Source organism: Falco naumanni, assembly GCF_017639655.2.
Source record: "Falco naumanni isolate bFalNau1 chromosome 21 unlocalized genomic scaffold, bFalNau1.pat SUPER_21_unloc_2, whole genome shotgun sequence".
Lineage (NCBI taxonomy): Eukaryota > Metazoa > Chordata > Aves > Falconiformes > Falconidae > Falco > Falco naumanni.
The window spans coordinates 1-15,197 of NW_024427349.1; the positions used below are offsets into that span (position 1 = coordinate 1).

A 15,197-nucleotide genomic window follows, 5' to 3' on the forward strand; every position below is an offset into this window, starting at 1 on the left:
CTGAGGAGGCTGGGACAGGGACCCTCGCTGCCCTGCAGGGCTCCTTTGTGCACCCCCTGTTTTCCCCCAGGACTGCGCTGGGATTCAGCACTCAAAGGAGGGATGTGAGAACCCCAGCTGTGAATTGGTTGCAGCGCAGATGCTTCACTTACCTTGGTCGTGCTTTTAATCTGCTCCTCCTGCTGCTGATGCGCAGTGTGGCCCTGTCCCACCTTCTCCTTCTCCAGCCTCAGCTCCTGCCAGGACTTGTCCAGCAGCTCCCTGTCCCTCACCAGCTGCTCCTCCCTGGTTTTCAGCTCATGGCTCCAGATCTTCAGCTCTGCCTGCTCCTAGGATGGGCATGGGGAAAATCAATGCACTACCTGCCCTATCCTGGACACTATCTCATGTCCCCCCAAGTGATGGGAGAGATCTGCCCCTGTTTTCCTTCTTGTGTTTGCCAGTTTGGGTGCAGAGCAACACCACCAGGTACCCAACCAATGCTCTCATCCACCCACCCTCTGGGCACCAGGGTTGGCAGAGCTGGGATTGTACAGGCACACACACACACACACACTCCTTCCCCAGAAAGGACGGAGCCCCTCACCCATGCTACACACTCTAAAACATGCTCAAGGCTTGGCAGTTTGTCAGCAGTGGAAACACCCAGCCTGAATGGTTATTTTCCACCCTGGTAGCCCTCAGAAATGCAGCCCTGCCACAGTCTGTGCCACATATCTCCTCTGGACAGCTCCAGGGGGGAGAACTGGCTCCAAACATGTCCCCATGGCATGGGAGGTTCTGTTTAACCCACCATGGGGTTTCCTCTCACCAGACTTACAATGGAGGCGGCTGTGCCTGGTCTGGCTGCCCAAACTCCTCACAGGCAAAGGGGAGAGACAGAGGTGACTGATGCTTCAGTCAACATCTAAAACAGGCTGGTGGAGGCTGCTCCTGGAACAGCCCGATTCTCACCACCGCAGTGATGTCTCTTAAAACTTGTTTTAAACACCTGAAGGCAGGGCTGAACATCTCCCCGGGGGCAGGACCCATCCGTGAGCTGCCAGGTGGTGCTGGAGGCCATGGAGAGGGGCTCTACTGTGGTACCTCGGCCAGGCTCATGATGGTGCCCTCTCTCTGTGAGTCCATCTTCAGGGCTCGGTCCATGTTGCGCTCCATCTGCTCCTTCCTCAGCTGCTGCTGGGTGTGAAATTCAGCCCACTCGGCTGCCAGCTTCCGTTGCTCCTGCGAGCACTTCTGCATCACGGACTTCTGCTCTTCCAGCAGAGCACTCTGGGAGCGTTGCCAGAGAGGGAGAGAAGAAGCACTAAGTCCCATTCGCCACAGGATTTTTCTCTTTAACCCATCTCTGCCGCGCAACATCTAGGGGCTGGTTCAAGCCCACGGTGCCTGGTGTGAACCCTGTCACCGTGAGCTCTGGTCCCGTTCCTCAAGAACCAGCACGTGCCATGCGCACACACCGCGGCCTCCTGCATCCGTGAGGCTGAGGAGGCAGAGAGCTGCAGAAGGATGCTGCAGCCCTGCACCCAGCTCTTGCCTCCACCACACAATGCAGTGCAGCCCTGGAGATGTCTTCTGCCCCACCTCACCTTCGCCCTCTCCAGCTCTGCTCGCTCCATGGACAGCTGCTGGGTCATGACTCGCCGCTGCTCCTCCAGTGAGTGCTGCAGTGATTCCACTTTGGATTGCTCTGCCGTTGCCCTCCATCGCTCCTGCGTTCAGACACAGAGGTGACAGATGCTATTCACAACCTCCAGGCCAGGAACCTCCAGTTGGTGAGACACATACCCCATACCCAGACAGGAGGGCCGACCCGGGCAGAGGACACAGTGTGGGCTCACCTGCTCCAGCAGCCGAGTCTGCTCACTCAGCCTGGCCTCCATTTTAGCGATCACCTCCTGGAGTCGGCTCCGCTCCTCCTCCATGTCCCTCTGCTGCTGCGACAGCCTGTCCTGGAGCACTTGGGGAGAGGCACGAGCAGCATGAGGCGGGAAGTTCTTCCCTTCTATCCACACCATGTTCACAGAAAAACTGTGTGTGTTTGTGCTCATCACCCCTGGCACATCCCCAGGACACTGCTTTGTAAAGGGAAGACCCCGAGATGTCCAGTGACCAAGGCAGGCAAGGCTTTGCCAGCCTCAGCTCCCAGCCTCTGGCTGACTCAGAGCAACTTCTCCTTGTTTTCTGGGTACCCCCAGCTCCGGTGGAGACCCCGCAGCCGTGCCGGCACAGAGGAACAGCAGACATACCCTTGAGCTGCTCGTCCCGCTGCCGTACCCCCATGGCCAGCTCCTGGGAGGTGTGGTGTGGTGTGTGGCCTCCACCTTTCGCGAGAGGTCATGCAAGTTGCTGGAGAACTTCTCCATCCGCTCGATGATGCCATTCAGAGACCTGCAGAGAGAAGCGAGGGGAGGGTCACCCCTGTGGGACACGCTTCATCTCACCGCAACGGAGAGGGGGATATTTGGTGGCCCAAAGGCCGGGCAGCCCTGCCCTGAACCTCTCTGGGTCACAGCAGAGCAGTAGGAAGATGCAGCTCCTGCTTCCGGGGGGCACTGACGGGTATTACACAGCTCAGCATCCCCGCAGGCAGTGGGTGGGAGAGGGGATGGCCCCTGTTGCCACGGTCCAAGCCTGTTCGTGTAGGACAGGGAATGCTGTGGCCAGGACCAATGTGGGAACACAACTGTCAGTACCTGGTGTACGATTGGCGCTGGTCACTGCATCGATCTCCTGGTCTTTCAGCCGCTTCAGCCGCTGGAGCTGCTCTTCGTGGTCTTTGCGCATCTCCTGGACAGACACCCTGCGGGACACGGGGAAGGAGCCTGCCACAGGCTGGCACAAACCAGTGCTCCCCATGATGGGCACTGTGGGAGAGGCTTGGTTGTGGGGCTGAGAATCAGGTGCCAGGAGCTGAGCTGGCATGGGGGTCTGTCCTGGGGCATTCCACCGACAGGCATCCACATTTGGGATGGGCCCAATTTTGGGGTTATGAGCTCCTCTACCAAAACCTAATTTGTCATTGACCCAAACTATGTGGACATCAGTGACTCACTGAACTCACTGACCTGAATAAAAGAGATTTGGGGGAGATAAAACATTGGGTTCAGCATCTTTCAAAATACAATGCATTCACTCTGAAACCACGTCTCCAGTCAGATCTCCCTGTGTCCACCTACAAAGCAAATCCCCGTTCCAAAAGGCACCAAGCTGCCCACAACCCAGTGCTTCTGGAGTCTGGTTTCTCCTTTCACCATGTCCCCAAACCACTCCCTGGTTCCTTCGCTGAGACTGTGGGTACCAGCCACACGTGTGTGCCACTCGTGCCACTCTCACCTCTGCAGCTCTTGCAGACGCTCCATCTCCAGCTTGTTCTGCTGCTCCAGCGTGGCCAGGCGCTGCTGGTGCTGCGCCAGCAGCTCTGCCCGTGCCCGCTCCGCATCCTGGCTCTGCAGCAGGAGCTGAGCCATCAGCTGCTCCTTCTCCAGCCGCAGCCTCTCCTCCCGCTGCCCGTAGGTGTCCTCCACCACCTTCACCTGGTTCCTGCCCCGAGAGGTCACAGCCAGGAAGAAGTGTTGCTTCCACAGCAATACCCAGCACTCCCCCCCCCCCCCCCCCGCAGAGCGCACACAGGGGTTTGCGAGCAGATCAGTGTTGCTGTGTGCATGGCGAAACACGCAGACCTGAGCCTTGAACCCTCCTGCTACTGCCCACTGTGCTGCCTGGTTGGGGGTGCGCTGGCAATGGGACCAGCCCCTCCTCCTTGTCACCCAGGGGACAGTGGTGGTGAGAGTGGACTCCCATGTTGGCTCACCTGTGGGGCTGCTCTCTGCCCCCACCACGTCCACATCGACATGGCTCTGCGCCCACCTGCCCCAGGGGCGGATTTGGGAAGCATCCCAGCACATCCCACCCCAGGAGAGACAGACAGTGTAGGCGAGGGAGGGAAGCACAGTGTGAGAAGGCCTCGGTTACCTGTGGGTGCTCTCAGGAGAGATTCAGTTCCTTCCTGTGGTGCCGCTGCTGGAGATTTTCCTAGCTAGACAGTTTGTGCTGTGTCCGCTCCATGCTCCAGCATTCGGACCTTGCCAGGGCACCCGGAGAGATAAAGTCCTTGGTGCGTGCCCGGGGACAGAACTCCCACAGCAGCACTTGGTGGCCATAGGCGTCTCTGGACAGGGAGGTTTCACCTCTTCCTAGTCCCCTGTCACCCTGATGCTATTGGGACAGGATATGGCTCCTTCTCCTTGCCCTCCCTCTGGGTCACCCTTGGGTACCCCCATTCAGCAGGCAATGGGGCTCACCTGGCTCTCCAGCTCTGCCACACGGGCCTGGGCGCTCAGCAGCGCTTGCCTGGCAGCCTGATGCATCCTCATGGAGCTGGGCTGCGGGAGCCCCCTGCCTCGTCTCATGCGTGCAAGCCCGGGTGCTGAGAATCTCGCCTGATCAAAGGATGGAGAGAGAAGATCGAGGCCTTCAGGATCAGTGGCTTTGTGGGTGCGGGCCGATCAGCCTCCAAAAGAAGGCACCTGCCTTTACCTGCAGCTGCGGGTGCAGCCTGGGACATGTGCCCTGGGTGCAGGAACCTGCAGGAGACACAGGGATGCTCTCAAGGGAAGTGTAAAGCCCTGGGAGAGACATCGCCTCCTAGCCTGAGAAATCGGCTGACTCACATCTCCAGCCCTACTGCAGGAACTCACCCCCACCCCCGCCCAATTTCGCGTGTGCGTGGGGTCCCTCTTCTCGCCCAGTGTGACAACTCGCGCAGCCCCCCACCCCCAGGACACAAGCATGTCGCGCTCTTCCTTTCTCTGGGGCAGAATCAAGGCTGAGATCCACAAGCCCTCTGGGAGGCAACAATGTGTCCCACAACTCAGGGGCAGGGGAGGGAGCCCAGCTGGATGCGAAGTGAGAGGCTTTCCAAAGACCAAGCTAGAGCTGCCTTCTCTGTGAATGGCTGTCACAATTCTCCTTCAGTTGTCTAGAAATAAATCTCAGAGCATCTTCAACACTATAACTGTGGGAAAATCAACTGAATGAAAAAAGTCCTTATATCACCTGGAGCCCTCTGTAGTCTGTAGTTATTGGATATGTTATAGATGCCTGTGGGAACGGTGTAAATGCCTGCTCAGGCCACGCAGGGCTATAAACACACATGATTTACAAAGCATCCATAGCTACCCACGCATTTGCCTGATAAACGCAAACTTTGTGGCACCCTCGGGGAGGCTCCAAACTCTTTGGCCCTCCGATGGACAGACACGGCTTCCCAGGAGATGCAAAGTGGGGCACATCCTAGCCCTCAGGCCGATGGGAGCAAACGGACAGAGCGGGATGGCGGGCGAGTCGGCAGCGTGAGGGCTCGCGATCGCTGTGCCCTGATCCTGCACCGCTCGGGGCACGGACCCAGCACTACCTACCTGATGTGAGCGGTCGGCAGGGCCCTGGCTCCTCCTGGCATTCCATTGGGAATGAGCCTGTACGAGGCTGAGAACATTGGACAAGACCATTGATTTTGAATATCAGCAATGGGAACCATCCCCTCCCAGCAGGATGAGGGCCTGGGTCTCCTGGGCACAGCGATGAGGGTCGCGCTCCGCTCTGGAGCTGGCAATGGGGGCAGAGGTCAGACAGGCTTGTCCGTGTCTGCATCCCCACTCCACACACAACGGTGGGACTCTGCTCTGCAGAGTAAATCAAGGGACAAAGCACAGCTCCTCCTCCATCTCCATCACCTAGGGAGGAGACTGGGTCCCCTAAGCCACTTTCAGCGGCCTCTGAACCGGCGCACAGCCACAGCCCAGAGCAGAAGGGGGTCTTTCCAGCACATAGCACTGGTGGGACAAGTGTGGGGGCAGCAAAGGGAAGACAGATGGGGCAGCGTGAACTTATGCACACCCATTGCTCCGGCAAAGCGAGTCCCTCACAGCCTTCCGAAAGCCCAAAGGCAGCACTGCGGAGCTCAGTGTGCCCCAGCACACCAGCTGACATGGGGATGGTGGGATCCTGCAGCTCAGCAACCTGCTCCGACCAATGGCTGGTCAAAGGCCTGGGCAGCATTCATGTGGCCAAGGAGAGTGCTGTGGGTTCCTGCCTTTCTTTGGGGGTTGGTTTGGGGTTTTTTTCTCAGGGCAGGGAGAACCCCTTCTCCGCATACCAAACTGTACAAATCTCTGCTGCCCGAACTCGTACAAACCACAGGAAACGCACCCAAGGCACCGGCATTTCTGGAGGGATGCCCCTTCGCAGGATCCGACGGTGAACCGAGGCTTGTTTCGTGGTGCTGAGCCAGGGGACCGGCTGCCTGCGTGGGCACAGAGACACAAGTGACGCACAGCAGTGTCACAGCGCAGGGAGAGGCACGCAGACATTATCCCGCTTGGCATTTTTGCAAGTTTAAAGCTTGGCTGTCGCACTGCGATCGAACAGGCAAGGGCCCGACGATCCTTCAGCGCTGCCTTCCTTCCCGGTTACACAGGTCCCAGACCAAAGTGGTCACGGCTGGCTACCAGCCCTCCCCGCTCCCCCACCTACACATGCAGCCGCTTCCCACAGGAATTCTCCCTTGTGGAGGTGTCTGAAAGGTGAAGGAGGCCTCACCTGGAGCCATCTGCACTCGCTGCCTGGTCCTGCGGGACAGCTGCCTGCTGCGGTGCTCCTGTGGGGCTGGCTGGCTGGCTGCAAGCAAAAAACACCCCATGGGGGAGAGCCCAGGAGGCAAGGAAAGACAAGATCCTTTCCCTCAACACCAGTTCCTGCCTTGCAGGTGAAAACCTATCCCACTCAGCTGCGGCAGGATTCAACCTGTTGGCTTCAGAGGGAGCAAAGACACCTCAGAACCTCCATCTCTGGAGGAACACCAGTTCCTCCTTGCTGCATCCACCCCCTTCCCCTGGGCAACATGCCCCTGCCCACGACACACGCGGCTGCTTCTCTGCAATTCACTTCTGAGTCCCATCCCCATGGCACAAGCCTGAACCTGTCTGTGCCAACTCAGCTGGAGGAGGTGGTTTTCCTGGAACTAGGAGGAACGAAGGGGAAAGAAGGCAGGAATGAGGAGCATGCGTGGAGCTCGTGGGGGTATGCTGATCCAGGACAATCCCACAGGACCTGGGGCAGCACGTGCAATCTCAGCCATGACTAGAAGGAGAGCCCAGAGGTGCGATGGCCCTGCAGGCTGCACCAGTGGGAGAAACCTCTGCGTTATTAACCCAACCCGAGGCAAGAGAGCACTTAAAATGGATTTCTTAAATCCGAGCAGAGGATTTCTGAGACGTCCTGTTGGAGCAGCTGCATGATGGGAGCCCTGTGGCCACCAGCTGTGCTTTTACCTGACAGGAGCGTGGGGATCCCCCTCCTTCTGGGGACTCCAAGGGCTTGGCACTTTGCTCCTGAGCCTTCGCCTGTGCTTGGGCTTTCTGGCGAGAGCAAGGCAGCGCTCAGCCAGTTGTCTTCCTCCAGCGGGTCAGGTTTAGCCAGCGCTGCCTCTGCAGGCCGGGAGGCTGGGCTGGTGGGGGCCGGGTCTGCTGGGCTGTGCCAGGGCTTGGGGTAGCTCACTGCAGGATTGGCTTTTGCGCAGGATGTTGGCTCGCATCCATAGAATCCTCATCTTTCAAGCCCAGCCAGTCACCTCGAGTCCGGCTGCTCCGCACAGGGCTGTGCCTGGCTGAAGGAGGAGATTTGGAGCGGGGTTCTGGTTTTGGTTCGCTGCTGTTCTCGGCTGGAAACCTGCTGCAAGGAGAAGCAGTCACATACGTGCCTGTAGAGAGGACCGCCCTGGGACCCTGCCCGGGGACCCTGCCCGGGGACCCTGCCCGGGGACCCTGCCCGCTCTGCCGCGGGGGCAGCGTGGCTGCTGGCTGGAGCTCCACACGCAGAGCACAATACCTCACAGGCTGCCTCCTCGCCGGCTGGCCCTTGGGCATGGAGGCCACCGTCGGCTGGTACGCTCCAAAGACAAAATCCTCCTTGTCCCAGCCGTCTTCCTTCTCTGTTCAGACAAGCAGCTTTGAGTCAGCGCCTAGAGGAGCGGCTGTTTGCAAAGACACCAGCCCTCCTCCTCCTCCCCTGCAATTCCCACTGCGATTGCTGCCTCTGGGAAGACACAGCTGGAAACATCTTCCCTGGAAACCTGCGAGCAACGTGTCTCCTCCACGGGGCTGGGAAAAGTTGCTTTGCTGAGAATCAGTCCATGTCCAAAGGCAACTGAGTTACAGCTGATGTGCAAATGCCCCCAGGCTGCCTCGAAGGCAGGGTACAACACTTTTGCATCAGTCACCTTTGCCCCAGAGCTGACTGGGAGCCCATTAGCCACCCTGCTGACCACTACAGAAAGGGTATTTCCCCTTCAAGGACATTAGAAATCAATCTCGCCCTCCCAAGCCAACGCCATCACCTCTGCAGACCTTCCCAGCATCCCTGGCCACGCTCACCTGGCTGCTTTTGGTACTTCTTATCCAGTTTGAACTCTCTGCGCTCTCCTGTGCCTGGCTGTTCCAGGATTTTGGCCACGGAATTTCGTCCCAGCAACTCATCCAGCTTGGAGCGGGCTGGCCGGAGCACCTCTCTGTTGGTGACACAGTGGCAGATAGGTTTCCCTGGGAGGCAGGGCTGTTTCTTGTCACACAGCCTTGCCAGGGTGCTCTGGCTCTTCTCTGTGAAACGAGGCTGCTCTTGCCCCTTTCTGGGACCCACAGGCAGAAGCTCCAGCATCCCCCCCCCACAGCATGCTGGCACCATCCCAACGCACAAGCCATCCCCTGCTTTACTCTCACTGCCTCTTCATTGCCCTTACTTTTCTGCCATTCCGTTTCCCTGCTTCTCAGCTCCTTTTGAGCCACTTGCCAAGCTCCCAGCGCATGCATCAGGTCGTCATCAGTATCTTCAAAAGTGAGCTCAGCCCTCCTCTGGACCGGGGGCCACGGTGTGCAGGGGCGCTGGGGTGGAGGTGGCTCTGTGATGGGATCACACATGGTAAAGGTTTGATCAGGGGCTTTTTTTTTTTTTTTTTTTTTTTTTTAAACAGGAGATCAAAGCATCCCTGCCTGCTCTTATCTCTCAGGACCATTTAAAAAGTAATTTTTAAGATCAGCGAACAGATTCTCACAGCAAGTATACACAGCGGCAATGCACTACTGCCTGGTCTGCAGCCCATGCATCCACTGCTGGGACACCGCTGTGTGCCACTGACACTGGGGTTTCCAGCTCTGGATAATGCCAGGGAGCTTCTTTTATGCTTTGAAAGTTTCCAGTCAGATAATTCCTGTCCCCTGTTTGCCTAAAGTCCCTCTCTACCAACACACCTTAGACCCTTGCCCTAACCCACCAGCTGCTACTTGCATCCAGAGTAGATTTATCAGGGTGAAAGGTGATTTTAGGGGACCCTCAGACCCATTAGCATCCCTGCTGCAGGAACAAGAGGGACAAGTGCCTGTAACACAGCCACAGCTGGATCCCACCCAGAGGTGCCCCAGTTGTGGTGTGGCACGGACTGGTGCTGCTCTCAGACACCCAAATCCTGACCCAGAAAATTTGTTCTCAGTTGGCAATGCGTGCAGAACGGGCTGGATGAGGTCAAAGGTAAGATCAGAGCCTCCATTCCTGGAAAGGAAAGCTCAGCTCCGTAATCTGCGGCGCACTGCAAGTATCAAGCACTTGGTGAGCTGTGGCACAATTAACCCTGTTACCAAGCTGCTCTATAAATTACGTTACTGGCTAATAAGAGGTAGGACTAGGTGGCTTTCAATGTAACCATTTTGGATCTCACACAGACTAATCCACGCTGCTGATTTATGTAATACAAAGAGGATGCACTGAGCAACCCCACTTACCTTTCTCTTTGCTCTGTTCTGGTTTTTCCTCAGAGCTGCTTTTAGCGCCTGTTGGAGCTGGTTTCTTGGGAGCATCCTGCTCCTCATCAGACAAAAGTCCTGCCAAAGGATCATCTAAATCTGGGAATTACCCAGCAGGTACAGGAAAAGAGAATAACAAAACAAACAAACAAACGCAACGTTACTTAGAAGAAGAGTTCTGCACTACGCCAGCCACTGTTCCCCACAACGTGCACGTGGGGACAGCAGAGTGTATCTGCCCAAAGCCATGAGCGCGGGTCCTGCAGGGACCTGGGATACCCTTGAGTCTCCCTGAACTTCAAACACTCAAAGACTTAGATTTCCGTTCAGTTTTTCCACGTTTTCATCCTCCCGGAAGAAAATAACTCAAAAATTTGGGTGCTTTAATGCCTGAACACAGCTTAGGCAAAGAAAAAGGGGAGAAAGGCCACCTAAATCACCTAAAGCCCATTAAGGTTTTTGTTTTTTTTTTTTTTTTAACAGATTTTAACAGATCCTGATCTTTGTTAAAGCACAGGCTTTGAGAACCCAGATTTCAGCTGTGCCAGGAAACCACTCCCCTGTTCAGAAGCTGGACAGAATCCCCCTGACACAGGGGCTCCCAAAGTGTTACAATCATTAAAAACCAAAGCACATATAAAAAATGCAAATGCCCCCCAGGAATCACCCCCCAGCCCTGTCCTGGGGAGGGCCTCGGAATGCAGAGGTTTTTTTTCCCTTTGGTCACCTCTGAAGGATTACATTTGCACTAGCATCACTAGGGGTGAAGGACTCCGTATCTTATTAACCAGTCAAGCCTCCAGCTAACCGAGGAGGCAAAGAGCACGGGCAGAGCCCCCAGTGCCCCCCCGCAGCCGCGTGAAGTGAGATCCCACCTTCAAAGTTAAATTTCTTGTTGTGTCGGGGAAGCGGCAGGGGATGAGAGCGCCTCTTTTCCATCGCAGGCACTTTCTCTCCTAGAAAGAGAGGCCACGGCTCTCAGAGACAAGGTACTGCAGAAATGCCCCGGTCCCACCCTAGCTAAGGGTCGCTTTTTGGGTGGGCAGCCCCCTAAAAGCACCCGCTGTGATGGACAGACCCCCCCACAGCCCTGCCAGGGTGCACATCTCTCCGGAGGGGTCTCCTTGCAAGCAGAGGAGAAAAGGGCCAGGGGAAGATCAGGGCACTTTAGGGGCTGGCAGATCTGAAATGCAGCTCCTCTGGCTCTCCTTGCCCCCAGAGCAGGGGGCTCCCCACCAGAAACACTTTGCACCACCCCAGGGAACAGCCGAGTGGTGTTTGGTGGGAGGTGGCAGCGGCTGCTGGTGTGAGTGACGCCCAGGGATCTCCTAAGGGATAACACATGGCCAGAATAACACTCCTGCAAAAAGCAACCAGGAAAAGCATTTTAGGGAACAAATCCACTTTTTTGCTCCGTATCCCAGATAAGGATAGGAAAATATCCCTGCTCGTTTACAATCAGGGTGTGAAAAGAATAGCAGAATCTCCTTTTTACCTTCCTCAGGAGCTACCAGCTTCCCTGTGTTTTTTACTCCTCCTCCCAAGAAGTCACATTTCCCAGGACCTTTCACAGTTGTCTTCCCTGGCCCAGAACTGGGTTTCGGGATTCCCAGGAGATCAGCTTCCATGTCGTCCCATATCCTGGAAAGCAAGAGGACAAGGATGGGGAGCAGGGTGAGAGCTGCTTCTCCCTTCGGAGGCTGGTGCTGGAGGCCATGGCAGCGCGCTGGGGCGGAGATGGAGGGGATGGATGGAGATGGAGGGGATGGATGGAGATGGAGGGGATGGATGGAGATGGAGGGGATTTAAGGACTTGCCTTCAGGGTCTGCAGCACAGCTTGTGGGTCTGTGTCGGAGACACTGGATCCCTGCATGCCAGGGAGGGGAGACATCAGAGGGGAAGAGATTTTTGGAAACTCCTCACCCCTTACCCCCATATCCCCTTGATATCCGTTTTATGAGATAGAAGAATACATGCCCAACTCCTCCTGGTGTCCTACTCTCTGGAATCCCCCTGTGCCCCAATTCCTTTGCTGAGATCCTGCCTGCCTCTAGGAGAAGCATCAGGAAAACCCAAAGGCCCGTTGCTCTGGGTGAAGGTCCTTCCTACAACACTTTACCCAAAGTGCACGCAGGAAGGCTGGGCTGCAGCAGCACGTGCCCCCCAGCTTTGCTCCATCTCACCCAAGGCACCAGGAAGCCCTTCTTCCACCACCACCCCCGCCCTGTCCTGTCTTCCCCACCCCACTGGGATGCTGGAGAGGGGTTACCTCTTCAGCCAGACATCACAGCTCATCGCTGGCACGCCACTGCTGACCTGGCCGGGGTGATACCGCCGCAACCTTGGCCCGGCTCAGCCCCCGCCCTCGGGACTCCCAGGCTCTTTCCTGAACCTTGGACTCACCTCTGCAGAATTTATGTCCTTCGCAGGGAGTCTGTCGAAGAAATCATCTTCTAAAATGGACCTATGACACAAGCCCGGGGGTTAGCAGCACCACACGTGAGCTCGGCCAGTGTGTCCAGGGACAGCCAAGCCAGGCCAGGCAGCGGGAGGCAGAGGAGACCACACAGGGCTGCCACACCAGCCGCATCGTACAACGCAGAAAATGAGGCTAAAATAGCACTGGGATAAAGGACGGCAGTGCTGGGACTGCTCTATTTAAGCAACTGTTACAAAGCAGATTTACAGAAGATGTACAGGGCTGGGAGACACCCAACTCTTGCTGGAAAGCTTCGGGCTCTGGGCTCCCAGTTCCCAAAGGCATCGCAGAAGATAACTCGCCTTCCCAGGCAATCACTGTTGGGGCAGGGAGGGAGGTGGAAAAGCCAAGGATGGGGCAGATCAGAAGGATTTGGCGAGGACAAAGAGATCTTCAAGTGAGATCTCTCACAGGAGAGGCTGTGTCCGAAAGGCACTCACTTCTTTCTGGCCTGCAAGCCAGTGTCCTGGGCTCTCCTACTGCTGCCCACAGCCGGCTGGGAAGCTTTGGCAGATTTAACAGAGGTTTCATCTGGAAACAAGACAGGGAGAGATGAGGATGATGGACACGGGCATATTCCTGACCTAGGCACTCCAAAGGGGGATCTGCTGTCTACCCCGGGGCCACAGAGGCTTTTAATCAGAGGTGAACTTCACTTTGCCTCCCCAAAAGCTGATGTCCAGCCTATTCAATGGCCTCTGACTCCGAGAAGCCCTGCTCCCTGCTCCATCCCCTCCTCACAGCTGGAGCCCCCTTGCAGATCAATGGCTGTTGCACCAGCACCTCCTGCTCCCAGGAGGGGAGTAAGAATAGAAGGACGCTGCCCTTTCAGCTGAGAAGAAGGTTCGTTTTACCATCATAGCCCAGGAGGTCACCAAGCACATCATCGATGGAGCCTGAAATGAGACAAATTAAGCTGTTGAGGCAGGTGAGCTCACCAAGCAGGCATAGGAAAGCTCCCAGTTTCAGTATGGCTTGCTCTTTGGAAATCTGCTAGAATAAAGTTTTGGTCTTAAGCATCATCAGCGTCAGGCCTTCCTTGTCAGTCTAGAGAGAACTGCCAGGACCTGATCAGTATTTTGTGGATAAAAAATTTAGCTTCACTTAGCCAGAAATGGGGTATCTTTATCAAATGAACCAGCTGCTTTGTATTCAGTTAGTCACTGGCCACAAGCAGCACTTAACCTGTGAGCTCTCACCCCGCAGGATCTCGAGTCCCTGGGCAACCCCAAAAGCACTGCTTCAGTATCAGGGGCTGCAAGAGGCCTCCAAACAGTATCCCTCCAAACAGGGATAAGGTGATGGGAAGAACTGAAACAAATGCTTATATTCTCCCCTGAATTTGGGAAAGCCCACAAGAAAGGAATGTGGGACCTCAATAAACAAATCCGCTTGATGTGAGCGGCAGGTGAAAATCTCTGGTTCAGGAACGACATGATGATGCACTCAACCATCTGCAGCTTTCAGACAAGGATCATGAAACATTTCAGTAGCCAGGACTGCCACCTGAGAGTGGTCCCCCCCCCCCCCGCCCCAGGCATTCCCAGCAGATCGAAGCACCTACGGACAGCAAAAGGAAAGCCTGCAGCATATGTACGTACCTCTTAAACTTTTCTTGGGTTTTGTAGCCTGGGGAGAAAGAAAAATTCCCTCATTAGAAAATGAAGCAAGTCTGTCCTGGACTTTCTCAAAACACACTAAAGCCAGAGGCAGGTTTCTCCAGAGCATCCCATAAACAGCAGCGAGGCCCTCCTCCTGCCCGTGCTGTTTGGGAAATGACACGTGAAATGCAGAACTACAAAGGTATTTCCAGCTTCAGAGACACGGGTGAGCACAGCCCCTCCCGACTGCCAGCTGGGCAGGACCCTCCAGCCCTTGGGATCACTTCTGCCTCCAGGCAGAGCTGCCAGAGCATCAGATCCGGATTTCCCAGCCCCGCCTCAGCCCCGCACCGCAGGGCCACGCTCACCATCCGCGTCCGGTTACGGATTCTTCTTCCACGTTGCAGGGGGACCCGGCACCACTGGTCACATCCACACCAACCTCCTGCCTGAAGGGAGAGGAGGGTTCCCCGATGTGCCACCACGGCCGGAGGCACCTCTCCCACAGAGATGTCCCTCTCCGGCTCGGGGGGCTGCAGCCTGCCAGGCTGGCTCCGCGCCGCGCCCACCCCCCGAGCCCCTCTCAACAAGGCTCCATTTGAGTCTGAAAAAACACCCCCCCCCCCCGCTCCCCAAACCGGCTTCGTGCTCCTGCAGCCCGGGGGGGGACATCACACCCCCCCCAGGGAACCAGGGAGGGTGAAGGTTCCGGCCGCCCCCGACCCCAGCACAGCCCGGGGGGTCCCGCTTAGCCCAGAGCCTGCGGAGCAGCCAGGGGCAGAGGGAGGGAAACCCCCCCCACCCCCCCCCCCTTGGGTCCGGGGCACCCGCGGGGACCTGGGACAAGCAACGCGCTGCTGGAGGCGAGGGGTGCGCGGCCCGGAGGCGCGGAGCCCCCCACTTACCGCTCCAAACCGCCCCCCGGCTCCGCCTCTGCGCATCCCGTTGCCATGGCGCCCCGCTGCCCCCTGACCCCGGCGCCCCGCGCCAGCGCCCGCCAGACCCCGAGCCCGCAGCCCCCCAGGGCCGAGCCCGCAGCCCCCCGAACCCGCAGCCCCCTCACCCCCAGCCCCCCGCCCCCGCAGCCCCCCAGCCCGCACCCGCAGCACGCCGGACACCCGCCCCCCGGAAGGCCGCGGCGCACCCGGCACGGCCCGGCCCGGCCCGGCCCGGCCCCCCCGCGGGACGATGGGATGTGTAGTCCCCGCCGGGCCCCCGGAGCTGGGGGTGCCCCCAGCGCTGCACCCCCCCGCACGAGGGGCTGA

General features: G+C 57.4%; 1 long non-coding RNA gene and 1 pseudogene across 1 annotated transcript; both read right to left on the minus strand.

Moving 5' to 3' along the window:
* Positions 1 to 152: 152 nt before the first annotated feature.
* Positions 153 to 14,873, minus strand: LOC121081933 (annotated as a pseudogene).
* On the minus strand, positions 6,260 to 7,352 carry LOC121081937. Its single transcript, XR_005825846.1, has 3 exons — positions 7,332 to 7,352; positions 6,601 to 6,678; positions 6,260 to 6,304 (listed from the first exon to the last, which is right to left on the minus strand). It is a non-coding gene; the product is annotated as an uncharacterized LOC121081937 (long non-coding RNA).
* Positions 14,874 to 15,197: the final 324 nt, after the last annotated feature.